Source organism: Bombus pascuorum, chromosome 8, assembly GCF_905332965.1.
Source record: "Bombus pascuorum chromosome 8, iyBomPasc1.1, whole genome shotgun sequence".
In the NCBI taxonomy this organism is placed as follows: domain Eukaryota; kingdom Metazoa; phylum Arthropoda; class Insecta; order Hymenoptera; family Apidae; genus Bombus; species Bombus pascuorum.
The window spans coordinates 17,512,455-17,534,921 of record NC_083495.1 but is presented as its reverse complement, the minus strand read 5'-3'; the positions used below and the strand labels follow the sequence as shown (position 1 = coordinate 17,534,921).

The following is a 22,467-nucleotide window of genomic DNA, read 5'->3' as shown; positions in this document are numbered from 1 at the left end:
ACCCTCCAGATCGTTGTGGAAGTCTCTCCAACGATTTCCAACCCCGCAGAATGGTTTTCGAACCCTCCACAACGTTATGGAAGGCTCTCCAACGATTTCCAACCCCGCAGAATGGTTTTCGAACCCTCCACAACGTTATGGAAGGCTCTCCACCGATTGCCATCCCCGTAGAATGGTTTTCCAACCCTCCAGATCGTTGTGGAAGTCTCTCCAACGATTTCGAATACCGGAGAATTGTTTTCCAACCCACCACAACGTTGTGAAACTCTCCTACGATTTCCAACACCGTAGAATGGTTTTCCAACCCTACAGATCGTTGTGGGATGCTCTCCAACGATTTCCAACACCGTAGAATGGTTTTCCAACCCTCCAGATCGTTGTTGAAGGCATTCCAACGAATTCCAACCCGGCAGAATGGTTTTCCAATCATCCACAACGTTGTGAAAGACTCTCCAACGATTTCCTACTCCGCAGGATGGATTTCTATCCCTCCACAACGTTGTGGAAGTATCTCCTACGATTTCCAACCCCGTAGAATGGTTTTCCAACATAGGTATCTATCTTATGATTAATTACGACTAAAACGCACGCATCCCACGTTGTCCCACGTTGTCCCACGTCGTCCAACGACGTCCCACGTTGTCCCACGGTGCAGTCCAGTCTAGATCATCCAAAATTCTTTTCGCGGCTTTTGGTGACCCAAACTGGACTGGTGCGTAGTTCTCAGCTTGGTATCGTTTTGCAAAGTTTAATCAACTGATTAATTTTTGGAAAACGATGCCAATTACCAGGTCTCACCACGTGGAGGTGACTACGCACGAGACCCGCCCATGATTTATTTCACATTATGCATCGGTCTCGACGTTCAACCTGTTGGCAGGAATGTCGAGTTCTGACTCTACGTGATCATGGGCCTGCGTAAAGAGAGATAGCTGTTTCGTAGCCTAACTGCGAAACATATATCTCCAACGCAGCGGTTACACGAATCTTTACAAACGTAAAACAAAGCTTACACGACGCAATATCTATCTCCCACACAACGCAACATGTATCTCACACACAAAGATTACATCGATCGGTACAAACATCGTACAATAATTCGCAACCCTATCGGCAACATTCCGTATCAAAGATACATTTGTCTAACTTGGAACGAAAGAAAAGAAATAAGGCTACCATGAAAAAGGAGCTCCAACAATCAGACTATGCAAGAAAACGCGATCTCTCGAAAGAACTAACAAACCTACGCGACGTACCCCCGTGCACCAGATAACCCTAAGGTTCAGCCGAACCCAAGCATTGACCTTCGCCCGATTCCTGTCACGTCGTTTTTATCTTATCACGGTCGATGGCACTTGCCGATGATACCAGTGTCCAGCAAATGGGCCTGCGATTTAACACACTCCAACTGAACATGTTGAACTCGGGGAGGGACCGCTGAACAGGATTACGAAGGCTAGGCCCCAACTGAACAGTGGGGTCCACCCCCACGGGTTCGATCAGAATTACGGAGGACGTGAAATGCAGGTCCCTGTCCAAGTACCGAAGTACCAATCGGACAGGATTGCGGACCTGCGACTCGATCGTCAACAGATTTACAGGTATCACCAGCGTCATGACAACGCCCGCGATTCGAGGCAAACGACGAGCAGTCGTCGAGTAGTCACCAAGACAAGAGGTGTCCTTGGGCGACCTATGAATCCAAAGAGTTGTCCAGTGCACGTTGACCCGCACGTACCCGGGATACGCGCGAGCGAGTACGCCACGCCGCAGTTTGAAAGAACTGAGCGATCGCGAACCGATAAATCGCGGGAACAATTTTTCCAATGTGGTAAGCGAGGGGATCAAGAGCGACGAGATTTATATTTTTCGTTCCAAGATGGATAAGTATCTTTGTACGGAATGAGTTTACAATGCACATAACATAGGTATCTATCTTATGATTAATTAAGGCTAAAACGCACGCATCCCACGTTGTCCCTCGTTGTCCCACGATGTCCCACGTTGTCCCCCGGTGCCCCCGCGGGGGGGTATTAGTCCAGTCTAGATCACCAAAACTATTTTGGATGATCAAGACCAGACTATATTCAAGTAGTTTTTAGCTTGATATCGTTTTTCAAATAATAATACTAGTATTTAAGATAGTAGTTGGTGTATTATTATTTGGAAAACGATACCAATTACCGGGACCCACCACGAGGAGGTAACTACGCTCGGGTCCCATTTACATAAACAGTTTTTAAGCATTGGTAGTAGAGATGTAAAATTATTTTATAACAAAGAAGTAGCGTGTATTGAAATTTATTAATTAGAATAGCTGTAGTACGTGGATCTGCAGAATCATACTTGATTATTGAACATATCATCGAAGAAACGAAACCATGCAAGATAACAATTGTAGTGCGAATGGGTGAATGGTGAGTTGTCGCTGCCTTCGATTAAATTGCACTTGCTTCCTTCGTTCCACGAATACGGGACTGTTTCCTTGGTTTCGAGCAGACATGGAAAATTACATCCCATCCATAAACACACAATAGGTACACTCTGCGTTACCATTGTTTTTATATGAAATAGTGAAATGAGAAATTAAATTATATATTTAAAATTAAAAAATAATGCTGTATAGAAATAAAATAGCACTTCAGGGACTTGAAAGATTTCGTAAATATTAAATAAAACGAAATAAATCATTAATTTCCTCACAACGAATTGATGGTATTCATTTAAATCAATGAATATAGAGTTGCTTCCAATTAATGGTACAACTGTTATAAATTAAGAGCATCATTACTTTGAATTAATGGGAGGATATGGTTATAAATTATTGGTATAATAGTTAAGAATTAATGGAGTAATTGTTTTAGATTAATGGCTTAAATGTTAGAAATTCATGGCTTACCTGTATAAAATAACAGTTTAAATGTTGTAAATTAATAGCTTAAATGTTATAAATTAATGGCTTAAATGCTATAAATTAATGGAATAAATGTTATAAATTAATTATTTAAGTGTTGTAAATTAATAGCATAGACGTTATAACTCACTAGTTGCAATGTTATTGTTTGGCTTTTTTTTTATTTACCTTATATTCAAATTCTTCTTCGACGTTCACTCTTCGGGAGTTCAAGCAGGAAAGAGCTCGCGCGCGACTTGCGTGTTCCTTATATAACTTGATAAGGTGGGGGGGGGGGTGTTAATCAAACGATGTTAATCAAGAGCGACGAGATTTATATTTTTCGTTTCAAGATGGATATGTATCTTTGTACGGAATGAGCTTACAATGCACCTAACATAGGTATCTATCTTATGATTAATTACGACTAAAACGCACGCATCCCACGTTGTCCCACGTTGTCCCACGTCGTCCAACGACGTCCCACGTTGTCCCACGGTGCAGTCCAGTCTAAATCATCCAAAATTCTTTTCGCGGCTTTTGGTGACCCAAACTGGACTGGTGCGTAGTTCTCAGCTTGGTATCGTTTTGCAAAGTTTAATCAACTGATTAATTTTTGGAAAACGATGCCAATTACCAGGTCTCACCACGTGGAGGTGACTACGCACGAGACCCGCCCATGATTTATTTCACATTATGCATCGGTCTCGACGTTCAACCTGTTGGCAGGAATGTCGAGTTCTGACTCTACGTGATCATGGGCCTGCGTAAAGAGATAGCTGTTTCGTAGCCTAACTGCGAAACATATATCTCCAACGCAGCGGTTACACGAATCTTTACAAACGTAAAACAAAGCTTACACGACGCAATATCTATCTCCCACACAATGCAACATGTATCTCACACACAAAGATTACATCGATCGGTACAAACATCGTACAATAATTCGCAACCCTATCGGCAACATTCCGTATCAAAGATACATTTGTCTAACTTGGAACGAAAGAAAAGAAATAAGGCTACCATGAAAAAGGAGCTCCAACAATCAGACTATGCAAGAAAACGCGATCTCTCGAAAGAACTAACAAACCTACGCGACGTACCCCCGTGCACCAGATAACCCTAAGGTTCAGCCGAACCCAAGCATTGACCTTCGCCCGATTCCTGTCACGTCGTTTTTATCTTATCACGGTCGATGGCACTTGCCGATGATACCAGTGTCCAGCAAATGGGCCTGCGATTTAACACACTCCAACTGAACATGTTGAACTCGGGGAGGGACCGCTGAACAGGATTACGAAGGCTAGGCCCCAACTGAACAGTGGGGTCCACCCCCACGGGTTCGATCAGAATTACGGAGGACGTGAAATGCAGGTCCCTGTCCAAGTACCGAAGTACCAATCGGACAGGATTGCGGACCTGCGACTCGATCGTCAACAGATTCACAGGTATCACCAGCGTGATGACAACGCCCGCGATTCGAGGCAAACGACGAGCAGTCGTCGAGTAGTCACCAAGACAAGAGGTGTCCTTGGGCAACCTATGAATCCAAAGAGTTGTCCAGTGCACGTTGACCCGCACGCACCCGGGATACGCGCGAGCGAATACGCCACGCCGCAGTTTGAAAGAACTGAGCGATCGCGAACCGATAAATCGCGGGAACAATTTTTCCAATGTGGTAAGCGTGGGGATCAAGACAGACGAGATTTACGTTTTTCATTCCAAGATGGATAAGTATCTTTGTACGGAATGAGTTTACAATGCACATAACATAGGTATCTATCTTATGATTAATTAAGACTAAAACGCACGCATCCCACGTCGTCCCACGTCGTCCCACGTCGTCCCACGTCGTCCCACGTCGTCCCACGTCGTCCCACGTTGTCCCACGTTGTCCCACGTCGTCCCACTTCGTCCCACGTCGTCCCACGTTGTCCCACGTTGCAGTCTAGTCTAGATCATCCAAAATTCTTTTCGCGGCTTTTGGTGACCCACACTGGACCGACGTTGTCCAGCGTTGTCCACCGCTGTCCAGCGTTGTCCAGCGTTGTCCACCGTTGTCCAGCGGTGTCCTACGGTGTCTGACGGTGTCCCACGGCGCAGTCCAGATTAGATTACCCAATATTCTCTTCGTAGCTTTTGGTGATCCAAACTGCACTGTATTAGCGTAGTTCTTAGCTTGGTATCGATTTATTGTACAATGTTTTTGCTGATCGATGTAATCGTTCCCCAAAAATTAATCAATTGATTAATCTGCAAAAGTTATTATATCGATCAGTACAAATATTGTACAATAATTCGCAACCATACTGGCAGCATTCGGTAACAAAGATACATTCGTCTAACTTGGATCGAGAAAAGGAAAATGAAAACACCGATATTGCATATACAATTTAGAATCTTGCAAAATGGACATACAACTCGTTGTGCTAAACTTTTGAAGATATCGAAAGTTATAAATTGTGACGATGCCGTAATATACTTCTCTTAATAATGTGATATCAAGAACAATCAGACTATGAAAGAAAAATCATTTGGGCCTCTAGCATATATATTTAATATGCTATAAAACGTTGAAATATGTAACTGAAATGTATTTTCTGTAAATTAATAAATCTGAAACAAACTCATTTACTGAATTTGATACATATAAAAGAAACAGGCATCTTTAAAACGAGAACATTTTATATATGAAAAATAAACTACTAATAATGGTCAATTATAGATCAAATTACTATTGATTAAATTTTAGCAAATATAGAGAATCATTTATATCTTTTTAAACGAAAGTAGGGTTACGTCGAGAACAAGAATTTTAAGTAATTGAATTTAAACTGAATTAAAACTTGAAAATGTCATATGCAATAACTAAGTTGAGAGAAAATCCGATTATTATAAAATCACTTGTTTTGTCTTTTAACTTTCAACGGTATCTGTTATTTCCTACAACAACATAGTGACTTGCAACATAGTGAACCGAAAGATATGCGCATAAATCATATTTTGCAGAATTTTTGCTACAAACGTGACGATAATCGCGAATGAACTCTTGTTTCATGCAAATGAAATTCGAATATTTATAAAAATACTGTTACTCTTATGTTACTGTGAAAAGATAGAAAATATCGCGGCCGAAGGATTCTAACAGCTATGGTTCTAAGAACGAACAATCATCAGCATTAATTCTAATAGCAATGAATTAAATTTTTTAAAATATTTCAAGCCTTCGTAGCAATATTAAGATATTTCATTATAATACTTTGTTACGTGTTGAAATCGTTCACAATTTCATACATGTATATATATATTACATTCGTAATAAAGTACTATATTTTAACAGTCATGGTAACGTTAACACTAATACAGAAATAAGTCTTTTAGCAGTATTTTCAGTAATAAACGTACTAATAAGGGGCGCTGAAAAAAAAACAAAGCAGTAGCCAGAAGGGCTACAAGGATTCGATCGTCTTCCACTCTATATAAACCCGATCAACACGCTGAGAGTGGAACTGAATGTTCTTGTTTCGCAACGCTAATTTACTACTAATATTTATGAAGCAGAAAATTCTCAAAATCAAACGCGAAGAGTGCTTTGTAAAACTGCAATATCAATTAATCTATCATTAAAATAAAAAAAAGAAAAGTCTGAAAATTCCCGAAACTTGAGACGCAACGCTAATAAATTTAAATCTACGCACTCGTATTTAAACAATACGCAACACTAATAGCGAGGGATCGTACTGCAACCATTTTGGAGGTTGCCGATGAACGATCACACTTGCACAGCTCTTGCAGCTGTACGTGTGATCCAGGAACAGTGTCCGACAAATGCAGTCGGAGGGTTTGGGTATTTTGTAAACGCAACTCTACTTAACAAAACGCGTTCATTCGTTGTCGCAACGCTAAAGGGAAAAATAAGTAGAACTCGCGATGGAACAATATCGCAACGCTAACTCTTAAAGTGAATTTAATGAAAATAATTATTTAATATATGAAAAAGCTTTTTTAAATATTCTGGTATTGCTACTTGCAATACTATAAAATAAAGTGAACACTTTTATAATCTAATTTTAAACAATAGAAAACAGGAAAAATTCTAAAATTTGCAAAAGGCAATCGCGATATCGTAATTCGCAACTCTAAAGCAAACGCGATTATCATTTTATCGCAACTCTAATTCAAACCGTAATCATTTTCTCGCCACACTAATGCAAAGCCGCGATGTTATTTCGCAACTCTAATACAACCCGCAATTAATTTATCGCAACACTAATAAGAAAAATCACGAGTGGAGGGCTGACATATCGCAGTGCAACCATTTAGGAGGTTGCCGATGAACGATCACACTTGCACAGCTCTTGCAGCTGTATCGTGTGATCCAGGAAAGGTGTCCGACAAATGCAGTCGGAGGGTTTGGGCATTTTATAAACGCAACTCTACTTAAGAAAACGCGATCATTCGTTATCGCAACGCTAACAGGAAAAATTAGTAGAACTCGCGATGAAACAATATCGCAACGCTAACTTTTAAACTGAATTTAATGAAAATTACTACTTAAAATATGAAAAATATTCTGGTATTGCTACTTGCAATACTATAAAAATAATTGAAAAATAACATTTTTATAATCTCATTCTAAACAATAGAAAACAGGATAAATTCTGATACGTATAGTTCTATAGGAAATTCTAAAAATTCATAATAAAAATTGCAAAAGGCAATCGCGATATCGTAATTCGCAACTCTAAAACAAACGCGATTATCATTTTATCGCAACTCTAATTCAAACCGTAATCATTCTCTCGCGACACTAATAAAAAGCCGCGATGTTATTTCGCTACTCTAATACAACCCGTAATTAATCTGTCGCGACACTAATAAGAGAAATCGCGATTTGCCCAATAGGACGATGGACCGATATATACATCGGTCAAAAAAACAAAAACTACTACTACGACTAAAAATACTAAAAGCGAGCATAGTGACAAAGTAGTAACAATAATGACTTCCCATGCTCTGGATGACCCAGAGGATGGGGAGCCATTAGTAGTTGCCCTCTTGAGTGGCAGTTTGCCGGGCCTCTTCGGCTTATAGCCTCTTCTTTCTTCGGGCGCAATGCCCGCTGAAACTTAAATCTAAGCTCGAGACTTCTAAATCGCAAACAAAAAAAAAAATTTGAAAATAAAAATATAAACCGCGGAAGCTGATTGAAGTGCACATGGACTGACCAACGATCACAGCGGTGACCGTTGCTCACTCGCACGTGCGTGCTCGAGCGATAAACGTTCGTTTCGAGCCCACTCGCGACCGCGACCGCGAAATTCGAAAAATCGAAAGGAAAAACCAGAGACGAGAGCATGCTCTACTCGTGCCAGTTTCACCGTCGATTTTTCAAATAAATTTCCAGAAACAGGTTGGTCACACGAAAACGTGCCTACCCGACCAGAGACTGTGCCAACCTGCCCGGCCCTACCTACTTATAATTAACAGACATACCAGAAAGTATACTACCTATCCTACCTAGCGCTATATTTAAAAAATTGCAAGACATGCACACCAACACACTCACTCCACGGTTCTCACACAAACGCCCGGGCGCAAAGGTCCTACACTAGAGAGGACGTCCCGGGACGCCTCCGACACCCGAGCTTAACATAACATGCATACTCTAAGGTACGTACCGTTTTCCTGAAATCGACTAACGAAGGCTAGTGACCATTGCGTAAAACGTGATAAACACGTCTGAGAAAATGATATCGTTAAAATAAATGTAAGTAAACTTGGAATTATAATTGTAATTTACGGCAATATTAAAAGCGTGGTTGCAGTTAATCGCGTGGATGATATTATCAGAAATTGTGATTGTATCGAGACGTAAATTGAATCGATATATGTCTCGACATTTTTAGTATTTGAGATTGTAACGAATGAGAAGAAAACGACGCAATTCCACGGCCTAACAACACACATACATAATATGGAAAATACGTCGTGCACGATACACTAACGCTTCGTCAGTCGCTGAGAAATTATTACATTACTTAAGTCTAGATCATCGTGCCCAATGTCTTTCTCCCATTCAAGTAGCACCTGGGCACGTGAATGAGATCCTGATAATGGGCACGGAAGGGGTTAAACCTGAAAATCCTGATCTAAAAAGATGATTAGTTTGTGTAATTTTTATTTAACGGACTAACGTTCTTTGATTTTATATTTTACTACTTCGTTTCTGATTAAATCTACTTTATTAATTTAATAGTAACTAAGTAACTCTACTTTATTAATTTAACAAATTAGAGCAAAATTTTAATATTGCAAAAAAGGTAGCGTTAATTGAAAAGGATTGAGGCTCGATCAAATGGAATTATTAACTCTAAATATATTATTAAAAAAGAAATAATCTCAGGCGATCTTTTTATCAAAGCATATATTCGAAAGTGCAGAAGCAGTGTTCAAAATTATTGCTTTGATTCAAAAATCTGCCTGTCGCGAAGTGCCTTCTTACACGTAAAATATCACACATTCTTGTACGGAAAAAATGAATTTTAACTCATATTTTAAATTCTAGCTAAAGTGAAATAAACGAACGTGACTTAATATTGTCACGATCGATTCATAGCTAAAAATCAAGTATATTTATGTCATACAGGTATATTCGTGTAGATATTTGCCATTTGCAAATATTCATACGGAATATTAACATGCGTATTTATAAGTAACACGAATATATTTTCAAGTGCATATGTTGAACCTAATTATTAAAAAACTAATTATTATAATCGCTATGTGCAAGAAGACCTATCCTAAACTAATAAATTTGAAAAAGGAGTGTTACTACTCACGGGTATGAAGAATACCCGCGGTCACTATGCTCGCAAAAAATTCTACGTAATACAACCAGTCACTCGTGCCGATTCGGACCTTTCGTCCTACGACATGATTGAGTGACCGGAGGAACAGAAACGCATGCGACTCACCGTTCGAAGCGGAGAAACAGAGGACGAATATCATCAGGAACTGCGTAGGGTCCAGTGGTGGAAATGGAGGTTGCGAAGAATCTGCTACAGAACAAAACACGATGAGTGATTGCTGATTATTTAAAAAGTTGGAGATAATGAAAAATGAAAGTTTATTAACTGTAGTAACTTTAGTAATAATAAAGATTGAAATACTAATAAACTTTGGTAAGTATAAAAACTGAAACTCTAATATGAAAGTAAAAAATCTAGAAATTAAGAATCTAATGATTTCTGAAATACGTTAGTCATTTGTTTCATAATTCGGTACTAAGACTTTAACACTTATTTTATTTTAATGAAAGAATTACCCCAGAAGATTCTAATCTGCCAAATTTTCAATCAAATTGTATTTCTTAATTAATAGTGATCAAAGAAAAATATACAGAATAGACATAATCGAAGTACGATATGTAAAGATACTTACATTCCTGGCTTTTGAGCCACTGTTAGAATATTCCCAAAGAAGGTAAAGAAGTTGAAGCAGTGGTATGTCTATAACCAAACATAAGATATCATTAATATCGTTAATACATAATAACAAACTCGAAACTTTACCAATAATTAAGAATATACTCTAATAAGTATGTAAATTGGAACTCTAATATAAAAGTTTGAGAACAAAATATTCAGTGATTTTTTTATACGTATCAGACAGTTTTATTGTACTTTAATGCTAAGACTTTAAGACTTTATTTCAATTAAAAAGGACATTTACAGCTTTTTGAATTATCAATCATTTTTATTTTACAATTAACAGTATTTCAAACAAAATATACTAAATAGAACAAATTGAAATACAATATATAAAACTACTTACATTCTTGAGCTCCTGGAGAGGCTTTATCCTCTTGAGGGAGACACTGACTCTAATACCGGAAACGAATATTCAAAAGAATAAATATATAAAGAAAGGAAAATAAAAGACTACGTTACCGCGACCGCTTAAATTATGATCGGCGAACAAGAACTCTAATCGCGTACAAATTTGATTGATAAAATTTTATTATTTTCGCGTATGATTATTCGATCGAATTTGATCAAGACTATCGTGATTTTAAAATATTGAAAAGAAGCTATTACGTAGCAAACACTGACTCTACAACCGCATTGCGCGCGGTCACAAATATTCCCTGAAAATAAAGCAGTTTAGGGGCGGGGATGGGGGGGTGGAAAAGAAGCGAAACGTCGTTTCGACAATTTTCTTCTTTTTCCTATCGAACGTTTATTTAGAAAATACTGCTATTTCTTTATACTTAAAAATTATTATTAAGAAATTGGAACAAGTATGAAAATGTAAGTTGAAAATTGTGAGATATTTCTTGATAGGGAACAAATGCTTACGAATACCGTGAATGCATTACAGTCATTTGCAAGAATTATACTGTTCGCAATTAGAATATATACTGTGAATTTTCGTTATTAGAACACGAAATATACATTCCACTAATACATTATACTCGCGAGTTATAAATATTGGAAAATATTTGTAAGAATTCAAAAGTTCGCCACTAAATATACTTAAGGAATACTTGACAAACGCACGCGAAATCTTGTTTCGAAGTATTTAAATCTAACTGTTACCAAGTTGCAAGTTTATGACGTTAGCAGTAGCAAATTCACATAATACAACAAAAGAAATTGAATTTCATAAGTGATTTATTGAGATATAACTCAATTTAAAACAATAAGACAATTCGTTAAAAATTCATTTGAAATAAGAGAATGATTTCATAAATCGGAAATAGAACAATAATTTATTTAATCGAAGCTATTGACACAGCATATATAATTTCGCGTCTTGCGAAAGAAACATTCGAGTCATTGTACTAAACTGTTTAATATTCTCCAACATCACTACAATAATCTTCCCTTAAAAATGAAAAAATAAAAAGAAGCTCGGACGAAGAGACAATGAAAGACAAATCGCGGCGCGAACTCGTTCGTTCGCGATCTTTTGAAAGGATCAATGGATTCACGCGACGCACTCCCGTGCACAAAATAATCGCAAGACTCAGTGGCAAAGAAGAATCGATTTTTATATTTCATTCCAAGTCAGATAAGTATCATTGTACAGAATGGACTCAGAATGGATTTGAGAGTCAAGACATATCCCACGTTGTCCCACGTTGTCCCACGTTGTCCCACGTTGTCCCACGTTGTCCCACGTTGTCCCACGTTGTCGCACGTTGTCCCACGTTGTCCCACGTCGTCCAACGACGTCCCACGGTGTCCCACGGTGCAGTCCAGTCTAAATCATCCAAAATACTTTTCGCGGCTTTTGGTGACCCAAACTGGACTGGTGCGTAGTTCTTAGCTTGGTATCGTTTTCCAAAGATTAATCAACTGATTAATTTTTGGAAAGCGATGCCAATTACTAGGTCTCACCACAAGGAGGTGACTACGAACGAGACCGCCCATGAGTTATTTAACATTATGCATCGGTCTCGACATTCAACCTGTTGGCAAGAATGTCGAGTTCTGACTCTACGTGATCATGGGCCTGCGTAAAGAGATAGCTGTTTCGTAGCCTAACTGCGAAACATATATCTCCAATGCAGCGGTTACACGAATCTCTACAAACGTAAAACAAAGCTTACACGACGCAATATCTATCTCCCACACAACGCAACATGTATCTCACACACAACGATTACATCGATCGGTACAAACATCGTACAATAATTCGCAACCCTATCGGGAACATTCCGTATCAAAGATACATTTGTCTAACTTGGAACGAATGAAAAGAAATGAGGCTGCTATGGAAAAGGAGCCCCAACAATCAAAGGATGAAAGAAAAACCGCGGATCGCCCGGAACGAAAGTAATCGCGATCTCTCGAAGGAACTAACAAACCTACGTGACGTACCCCCGTGCACCAGATAACCCTAAGCTTCGGTGGAAGCTCAAGCATTGACCTTCGCTCGATTCCTGACACGTCGTTTGGATCTTATCACAGTCGATGGCACTTACCGATGATACCAGTGTCCAGCAAATGGGCCTGCGATTTAACACACTCCAACTGAACATGTTGAACTCGGGGAGGGACCGCTGAACAGGATTACGAAGGCAAGGCCCCAACTGAACAGTGGGGTCCACCCCCACGAGTTCGATCAGAATTACGGAGGACGTGAAATGCAGGTCCCTGTCCAAGTACCGAAGTACCAATCGGACAGCATTGCGGACCTGCGACTCAATCGTCAACAGTTTTACAGGTATCACCAGCGTGATGACAACGCCCGTGATTCGAGGCAAACGACGAGCAGTCGTCGAGACAAAAGTTGTCCTTGGGCAACCTACAAATCCAGAGAGTTGTCCAGTGCACGTTGACCCGCACGTACCCGGGATACGCTCGAGCGAGTACGCCACGCCGCAGTTTGAAAGAACTGAGCGATCGCGAACCGATAAATCGCGGGAACAATTTTTCCAATGTGGTAAGGGAGGGGATCAAGAGCGACGAGATTTATATTTTTCGTTCCAAGATGGATAAGTATCTTTGTACGGAATGAGCTTGCAATGCACATAACATAGGTATCTATCTTATGATTAATTAAGGCTAAAACGCACGCATCCCACGGTGTCCTATGGTGTCCCACGATGTCCCACGATGTCTCACGATGTCCCCCGGTGCCCCCGCGGGGGGGTATTAGTCCAGTCTAGATCACCCAAACTATTTTGGATGATCAAGACCAGACTATATTCAAGTAGTTTTTAGCTTGATATCGTTTTTCAAATAATAATACTAATATTTAAGATAGTAGTTGGTGTATTATTATTTGGAAAACGATACCAATTACCGGGACCCACCACGAGGAGGTAACTACGCTCGGGTCCCATTTACATAAACAGTTTTTAAGCATTGGTAGTAGAGATGTAAAATTATTTTATAACAAAGAAGTAGCGTGTATTGAAATTTATTAATTAGAATAGCTGTAGTACGTGGATCTGCAGAATCATACTTGATTATTGAACATATCATCGAAGAAACGAAACCATGCAAGATAACAATTGTAGTGCGAATGGGTGAATGGTGAGTTGTCGCTGCCTTCGATTAAATTGCACTTGCTTCCTTCGTTCCACGAATACGGGACTGTTTCCTTGGTTTCGAGCAGACATGGAAAATTACATCCCATCCATAAACACACAATAGGTACACTCTGCGTTACCATTGTTTTTATATGAAATAGTGAAATGAGAAATTAAATTATATATTTAAAATTAAAAAATAATGCTGTATAGAAATAAAATAGCACTTCAGGGACTTGAAAGATTTCGTAAATATTAAATAAAACGAAATAAATCATTAATTTCCTCACAACGAATTGATGGTATTCATTTAAATCAATGAATATAGAGTTGCTTCCAATTAATGGTACAACTGTTATAAATTAAGAGCATTATTACTTTGAATTAATGGGAGGATATGGTTATAAATTATTGGTATAATAGTTAAGAATTAATGGAGCAATTGTTTTAGATTAATGGCTTAAATGTTAGAAATTCATGGCTTACCTGTATAAAATAACAGTTTAAATGCTATAAATTAATAGTTTAAATGTTGTAAATTAATAGCTTAAATGCATAAAATAACAGTTTAAATGTTGTAAATAATTGCTAAAATGTTGTAAATTAATAGCTTAAATGTTGTAAATCAATAGCATAAATGTAGTAAATTAATAGCATAAATGATATATGTTAGTAGCTCAAATGTTATAAATTAATGGTTTAAATGCTATAAATTAATGGTTTAGATGTTGTAAATTAATAGTATAAATGTTATAAATTAATGGTCTAAATGTTATAAATTAATTATTTAAGTGTTGTAAATTAATAGCATAGACGTTATAAATCACTAGTTGCAATGTTATTGTTTGGCTTTTTTTTTATTTACCTTATATTCAAATTCTTCTTCGACGTTCACTCTTCGGGAGTTCAAGCAGGAAAGAGCTCGCGCGCGACTTGCGTGTTCCTTATATAACTTAATAAGGTGTGGGGGGGATGTTAATCAAACGATGTTAATCAAGAGCGACGAGGTTTATATTTTTCGTTCCAAGATGGATAAGTATCTTTGTACGGAATGAGCACACGCAGGGAGGGCGTGAGCTTATGGGGGCTGGCAAACCCACGTTCCCGCAGCCAGGGGTACCGTCGGAACAAGCGTTCCGCTTACGTGAGTCCCTATGTACTCCGCAAGGATGATCGCCGGGAGTATGCGTGCGCTTAAGTGCGGCCATGCTCTCTCTACGCGGTCATGGGTAGTAGCGCACCCACGATCCTGACGCGAATGAAGGGACCGCCGGGATAATTCCCTGGGCACAAAAGTGTCACAGGTCCCCGCTTGCGTGAAGTCCCTTCTTGGTCTGTTGAATGCCCTGTTAGCAGGTCGCAGGGCCAGCAGTGACGTGGCCGTACATCCACACGGTGGTTCCACCAGCGACATAAGCTGGTACCACGGGCAGGATGAGTATTAGCCCGAAGGGAGTAGCGACCCCTCTGCTCGTCCGAAACTGGGTATGGACTCGTGGTGGCGTGGTTCATAGCCGAATGCTGGTTAGGCGGCCGGTCCCCCGGGTGCGAGGTATCCCCTCTCGTACTCCGGAAACGGTTACGCCGGCGGGTGAGCAGCGTACCAACTGCTCCGGAACCGTCCTGGGAGACGGTAGGGCCTAAGGGAAGGTGGCCCCGTTTTACCTTAGACGAGCGAAAGCCCCTGCCAGGCCTAGCTAATAAAGGAAGCAAGTGCACTGGGTGCCTTGTGCGTCGGTCGGGCGTGATCCCGACCCCGATTGGTCCTGTCCGGGGACCCGGGCCCTGTATGAGTATCGACTCTAGGTAAGGGTACCCGTAAAAGATACAAGGAGACTACCTGTACGGAATGAGCTTGTAATGCACATAACATAGGTATCTATCTTATGATTAATTAAGGCTAAAACGCACGCATCCCACGGTGTCCCATGGTGTCCCACGATGTCCCACGTTGTCCCACGATGTCCCCCGGTGCCCCCGCGGGGGGGCCTTAGTCCAGTCTAGATCACCCAAACTATTTTGGATGATCAAGACCAGACTATATTCAAGTAGTTCTTAGCTTGATATCGTTTTTCAAATAATAATACTAATATTTAAAATAGTAGTTGGTGTATTATTATTTGGAAAACGATACCAATTACCGGGACCCACCACGAGGAGGTAACTACGCTCGGGTCCCATTTACATAAACAGTTTTTAAGCATTGGAAGCAGAGATGTAAAATTATTTTATAACAAAGAAGTAGCGTGTATTGAAATTTATTAATTAGAATAGCTGTAGTACGTGGATCTGTAGAATCATACTTGATTATTGAACATATCATCGAAGAAACGAAACCATGCAAGATAACAATTGTAGTGCGAATGGGTGAATGGTGAGTTGTCGCTGCCTTCGATTAAATTGCACTTGCTTCCTTCGTTCCACGAATACGGGACTGTTTCCTTGATTTTGAGCAGACATGGAAAATTACATCCCATCCATAGACACTCAATAGGTACACTCTGCGTTACCATTGTTTTTATATGAAATAGTGAAATGAGAAATTAAATACTATATTTAAAATTAAAAAATAATGCTGTATAGAAATAAAATAGCACTTCAGGGACTTGAAAGATTTCGTAAATATTAAATAAAACGAAATAAATCATTAATTTCCTCACAACGAATTGATGGTATTCATTTAAATCAATGAATATAGAGTTGCTTCCAATTAGTGATACAATTGTTATAAATTAAGAGCATAATTATTTTGAATTAATGGGAGGATATGGTTATAAATTATTGGTATAATTGTTAAGAATTAATGCAGTAATTGTTTTAAATTAATGGCTTAGATAATAGAAATTAATAGTTTAAATGTTAGAAATTAATGGTTTACATGTATAAAATAACAGTTTAAATACTATAAATTAATGGCTTAAATGTTGTTAATTAATAGCTTGAATGCATAAAATAACAGTTTAAATGTTGTAAATTAATAGTTTAAGAGTCATAAATTAATGGATTAAATGTTATAAATTAATTGCTTAAATATTACAAATTAATAGCTTAAGTGTTGTAAATTAACGATTTAGAAGTTATAAATTACCAGTTCAATGTTATTGTTAATATTTTTTGTTTATTTACCGTATATTTAAGTTCTTCTTCGATGTTCACTCTCCGACAGTTCAGGCACTAAAGAGCTCGCGCGCCACTTCCGGGTTCCCTATATACCTTTACAAAGTATCGAGATGTCAATCAAAGGGTAACGATCTTTTGACAAAGCAAAAGACGGTTTTTCCATTATAACAAAATCAAATTGACCAATTTCTTAATTTTTATCGTAAATTGGCGTCTTCAACGATTCAATACGATGTCCATTTTTATCGTTTTAATAGTTTCTACGAGCTAAGACTATATTCACACTTCCTTGATACTAGACTTCGACTATTAGTTAGTTTGAACAGAAAGGAAAAGAAAGTCTAACGGCAATCGATGACGTTACTGTGAAATAAGTTACGGTATTAAAACATAAATGTTCTTGTATTAAATATTCTTTTTTCTTGAATAATACCTACATCACTGTATGCCATATTTAAAATCCTTATTTAATACTTACTTAAAAGTCAGGTTCTTTTTTAATTCCTCTCATGTTAAACGAGTAAATTTACCCATTATAGTAGTAACATAAAATGGCTCTTTTTTCTTCAATAGCACCTGCATCGATGTACGTGATACAAATATTAATTATATAGCGAATAATATTCTTCGTTAGATCTATCAAAGAATTTATTAGGCTATTAGCGAGAGACTTATTGATTCCTTGAATGTTATAAATTAACGTTTTAAATGTTGTTAATTAATGTCTCAATTGTTATAAATTAGTAGTTTAATTGTTAATTAGTTGCTTAAATGTTGTTAATTATTGGTTGTGAGGTGGATGGGTCGTGATAGGTACTGAAAAATCACTCGGATATGTTTAATAATAGATATTTATTATAATATATTCTCTGTGTACACGATGCGTAGAACTCGCGATTGTTATATTAGCGGTTCGCGATTATCATTAGTAACGGTTCGCGATTCGCAATTACAAGTTCGATTTCTGATTGATGCGTTTTGATGCGAGATATAAGCTCGGATGATGATTGCCTAAGATGCCGTGGAACTCTGATCAATTATTACGAACTACCAACTATTGCTTCGGACCGATATGTAACGACTGACTTTCCGTCACGATGATGCCGCGAAGGAAAACTGTATTCGGGTGTGTCTTAGGATGCGAGATCATCGGATTCGTTGAGGAAAGCCTTGATTCGGAAAGCGAGGGAAATGGACGCCGTTGTTAATTGACTCATTTTTGTGTTAGTGGTTGGAGAAGAATGCTAACTGCCCTTGAAAGAAAGTCGCTAGCGGGAAGCATCGTACATGAGAAAAGCGGATTTCTCATGTCTTCGGAGATGATAGGTTTAGGGACTGCTAAGAGAAAGACTGCTTGTCCCTTTGGAGAACTTTAAGCTAAATAAATCCTAAGATTTATAGCGAGTCCTTGGGCTAGCTGAAAATATTCTGAGAATGTATCGAAATCTGGCAATCATCTTGTCCGAAGAATAGAGTCTTTGTATAGCGAGCCAAGGGACAGAAACCGTTGGAAAGTTTACTGTCGAGTGCCGCTACAGTGCCCTGGTCCTAATCCTAACTACACGACTCTCCGACATATAAAATTTTTTGTTTACGTAACAATCGCAGATATTTTACAACATTGTTAATTTTTACAACTCGACAGAATATTTTATATCGATTAATAAACTTTCTCAACTCCGTTGCAAGCATATACCGCTGTTTAACAATTACGTTAATAATCAAATATACATGTGAATCTGATATTTTCACGCAGACAGTTCTGTTCTAAATATAAGATTATGTTAATATGTTGTTTCAGGTCAATTATTCATTTAATTACTTACATCGTTTTATTTAATAACGTTCTTAATTTGTAATTGTAATATTCGTTAAAATTCCTTCTATATTTGAATCTGTCGTGCGATAAATACTCGTGTCCTTACCGATCTACGATACATACCTTGCCTACCCGGACCAGGCACGGTCCTCTTCTTTTCTTTCTTACCACACTTACCAAACCCGAAAACAACAAAAATTGTTTGCGGAAGAAAAATGGGGTAGCTTTCACACTATCCCCAGTCGGTTTGGACACGCAATACCAATAGTCGAGTACGAGTACGACACCTTAACGCGAAGCTAACCGGGCTCTTTACCTATCGCTTACTTAAACATACATTTATGCTTAATCCATTTTTATCACTATCACGGTTCTTTTTTTCTTCTATCTTTTCATCAAAAATTATTTTCATCAAAAATTTCATTAAAAATATATTTTAGATACATCCTATTATCCTATACCCTCCTTATTATCAGCCATTTCACACTTACTAAATTACATTTCTTTCTTCTTCAGCTCCAACTTTCCTTTCAAAAAAAAAAAAAAAAAAAAAAAAAAAAAACATTAAGCTTTTCAATAATTTCCTTTTTCTATTCCCTTCTGCTCAACCTTCTTCCAACAGATACATTTTTCTTTCCTGTCTGTGTCCGTAATGCCCCATAGTTCTCATCCATCCTTGCAACCCACGCTAATTACCTCCATATTTTCTATAATTCTATATAATTACCAGCATTAATATTATTCCATATTATTACGTATAATATAATATATATTAATAAGTTTCATTCCTTCAAGTGGAATTTATTTAACGTCAATCGCTTTCCACACAGTATCCGTGTAATTACAAGATACCGACTTCCAACAAGATTCTTCCCGACTAATATATTTCCATATTACAATTACTAACCTTTCGTAATGGTGTTCTATTCGATTGCCCGATTCCATTGTACGTTCCACAATTACATCTTTCTTAATGCAACCATATTATTAACTTTTCAAAACTGCTCCATCTGTCATCTATTGTTTTGAATCCTAATTTCACAATTCGTGTTCAATGGTCGAATAAACAATGCACACATGATCTCCTAAATGTATCTTTACTTATTCTTTAGTCTCTTAAAATCCAAATAAATCCCTTCTTCTACCATCCAGATAATTATATTGCCTTACGTATTACCTATTATCATTTTATACTCTCTTCTTATTCCTTTCTTACTTCTTTCAACTTTCAAGCCTCTAACGTCTGCAATCTTTTTACACATTTTATAATTTTCACAAAACTAGCCCATGTTTCGACAAAATCTCACACTAAATCAACGTCGCTATTATCTTTTTTTCTCCACCTTCTATTACCTTTCGCACATCAAGATTAGATACGCACCTATTTTATTTACGCATCTTTATTACATACCACGTCTTTTCATCCTATACTTTTACGCTTTTATCGTTACCTGCTTTACGCAAAACGCTTTACATTCCCACCAACCGATTTTATTTACACATCTTATTTACACATTCGCACGCTACTTCTTCCTGCCCCTTCTTCGTTTCACGCTTTTTCTTCCACGTTCGCACCCAACCAACGAAATTATATCGTTTCCTCATTATCAGCGATTAAACGCTCTTTCTCTTCTTCTCGTTAATCGTTCTGCTCCTCGTCGTTATTCGCCACAGTCCACTTCTCCTGCTACATCGTCCAGCCGTGCTCGCCGCCAATTTATAGTGATGAAAACAAACCGGTATAACCAATATGACAATTAGAATTATCCTACGCATTATATTTACCTCGATCTGCCATCAACGTACCGTTATGTTCGACTCCAGATACAAAAATATCTTACACAGTTCCGATCACGTAAAACTTTGCAGCAACCGTGAATCATGCCCTCGTCAGATGGCAAAGTGACCGCGAACAAGATGTCGGTCATGAACTACGTAACGTTCAGATCGACCACTCCGTCCAATAAACTATTCTAGTACTTTGGAATAAATTTATCTCGTATCAAATACCCAATCAACGTGTTGCCCTTCTTACGTTGTCACATCGTCATCGTCTTACTTCTCTGTCTACCATATAGTTTTAGTATATTACACATATATATATATATATATATATTATTCATACATATCATATATTATATTGCGACATATGAAATAGAAGGAAGGCACGCCACAAATCGATATCTTTTTTAACCGAAGTATGAAACTTTTTTATTTTTCATTTGTAATGAATAGAACCTTTATCAACATGTTTGTTACATGTTTCTGATTCAAATGACACGGAGCATGATATAATTTGCGTGCTTCATGGATGACAATTAAAATACATATCGATAAGTAAATAGAATTCGAATTATACCGTGTTTGGTCTCATTTTAATCAAGAAAGGTCTTGTAAATGCGCTCGCAAAATTTAATTTAAAAAAAATGTCAAAGACAAAACAGTATTCGATTTGTACTGACAGACGTACATCGTTTAAACGATATCTGAAACTTAGCCCTTGAAGAGTAGATTCTTTTCCTGCAATTGTTATTGGTTATTGGTTTCCTTTCCAGTATTCACTTCCATCCAGATTCGTGCAAGTCTCACGATCAAAGTATCAGTATCATATTATATGTATATACTTTCAACAAAAAGCGAAAAGAAAAAATTCCAAAAGAGAAATAAGCAACTAACAAACAAACCAACTAACTAGAGCGAAAAGATGGGAAAAGAGTAATACGTTCGACAAAGTTAGATTTTAAGCTTTTTTTTTTTATTGTGCTTATTGACAAGTACTATTAAGTACTATTAAGTACAAGTACTATTAATGCAGGACTGAAATTACACAGTAAAAGTTAAATATTACAACGAATCCAATGTGCGCTCTTACTTTAAAGCAATCGCAGATTGTAATTTTTATCGTTTTTGAATACCGACCATAACATTTGCTTCTTTAAATTTAAATTTTTTTCAATTTTTTAAATTACAATCGAGTTATGAGATATTATATACCTTGTCAGAACGTATGTTGGAATATCATGTCGCTGAAATAAATAGTTGAAATAATAAAATAGCGAATAAAATGGGTAACAAGTAAAAGACAACTACAACAAGAAGAAAGTAAAACTAATCGAAACTGACCTCCTTATTTTATTCTATTCGCTCGTGCATGAACAAGAATGAAAGTGAATACAGGGAAGGAACCGCAAATAATAATTGCAGGAAAAGAACCTCTCGGTAATCGCGCGGTCGTCATCCCCGTCAGAGGGGGGAGGCCCTTTCCTTTGACGCACCGATAAGCTCGACGGTTCAGTATCATGTAACATGATCCAGTGTCAGATAACGCTGAGATAATGTATGCAGGTAACAATTTAAAAGTGAAACCTTTTTATCCTTTCACTTTTCTCAAAATCAAACTGTTACTGACTACATATTTGTGACATTTTCCTGATTAAAGTTAGACCAAACACGGTATAATTCGAATTCTACTCACTTATCGATACGTATCTAATTATCATTTATGAAATATGCAAATACGCTCGCAAATTATATCGCGCTTGGTGTCATTTCAATCAGAAACATGTAACAAACAAGTCGGTAAAAGCTCCA

General features: G+C 37.8%; 1 long non-coding RNA gene across 1 annotated transcript; it reads right to left on the bottom strand.

The window, feature by feature from the left end:
* Positions 1-3,409: 3,409 nt before the first annotated feature.
* LOC132910224 (uncharacterized) lies at positions 3,410-12,492 on the bottom strand. The gene is made up of 3 exons (XR_009658715.1): positions 12,118-12,492; positions 4,804-4,889; positions 3,410-3,446 (listed from the first exon to the last, which is right to left on the bottom strand). It is a non-coding gene; the product is annotated as an uncharacterized LOC132910224 (long non-coding RNA).
* Positions 12,493-22,467: the final 9,975 nt, after the last annotated feature.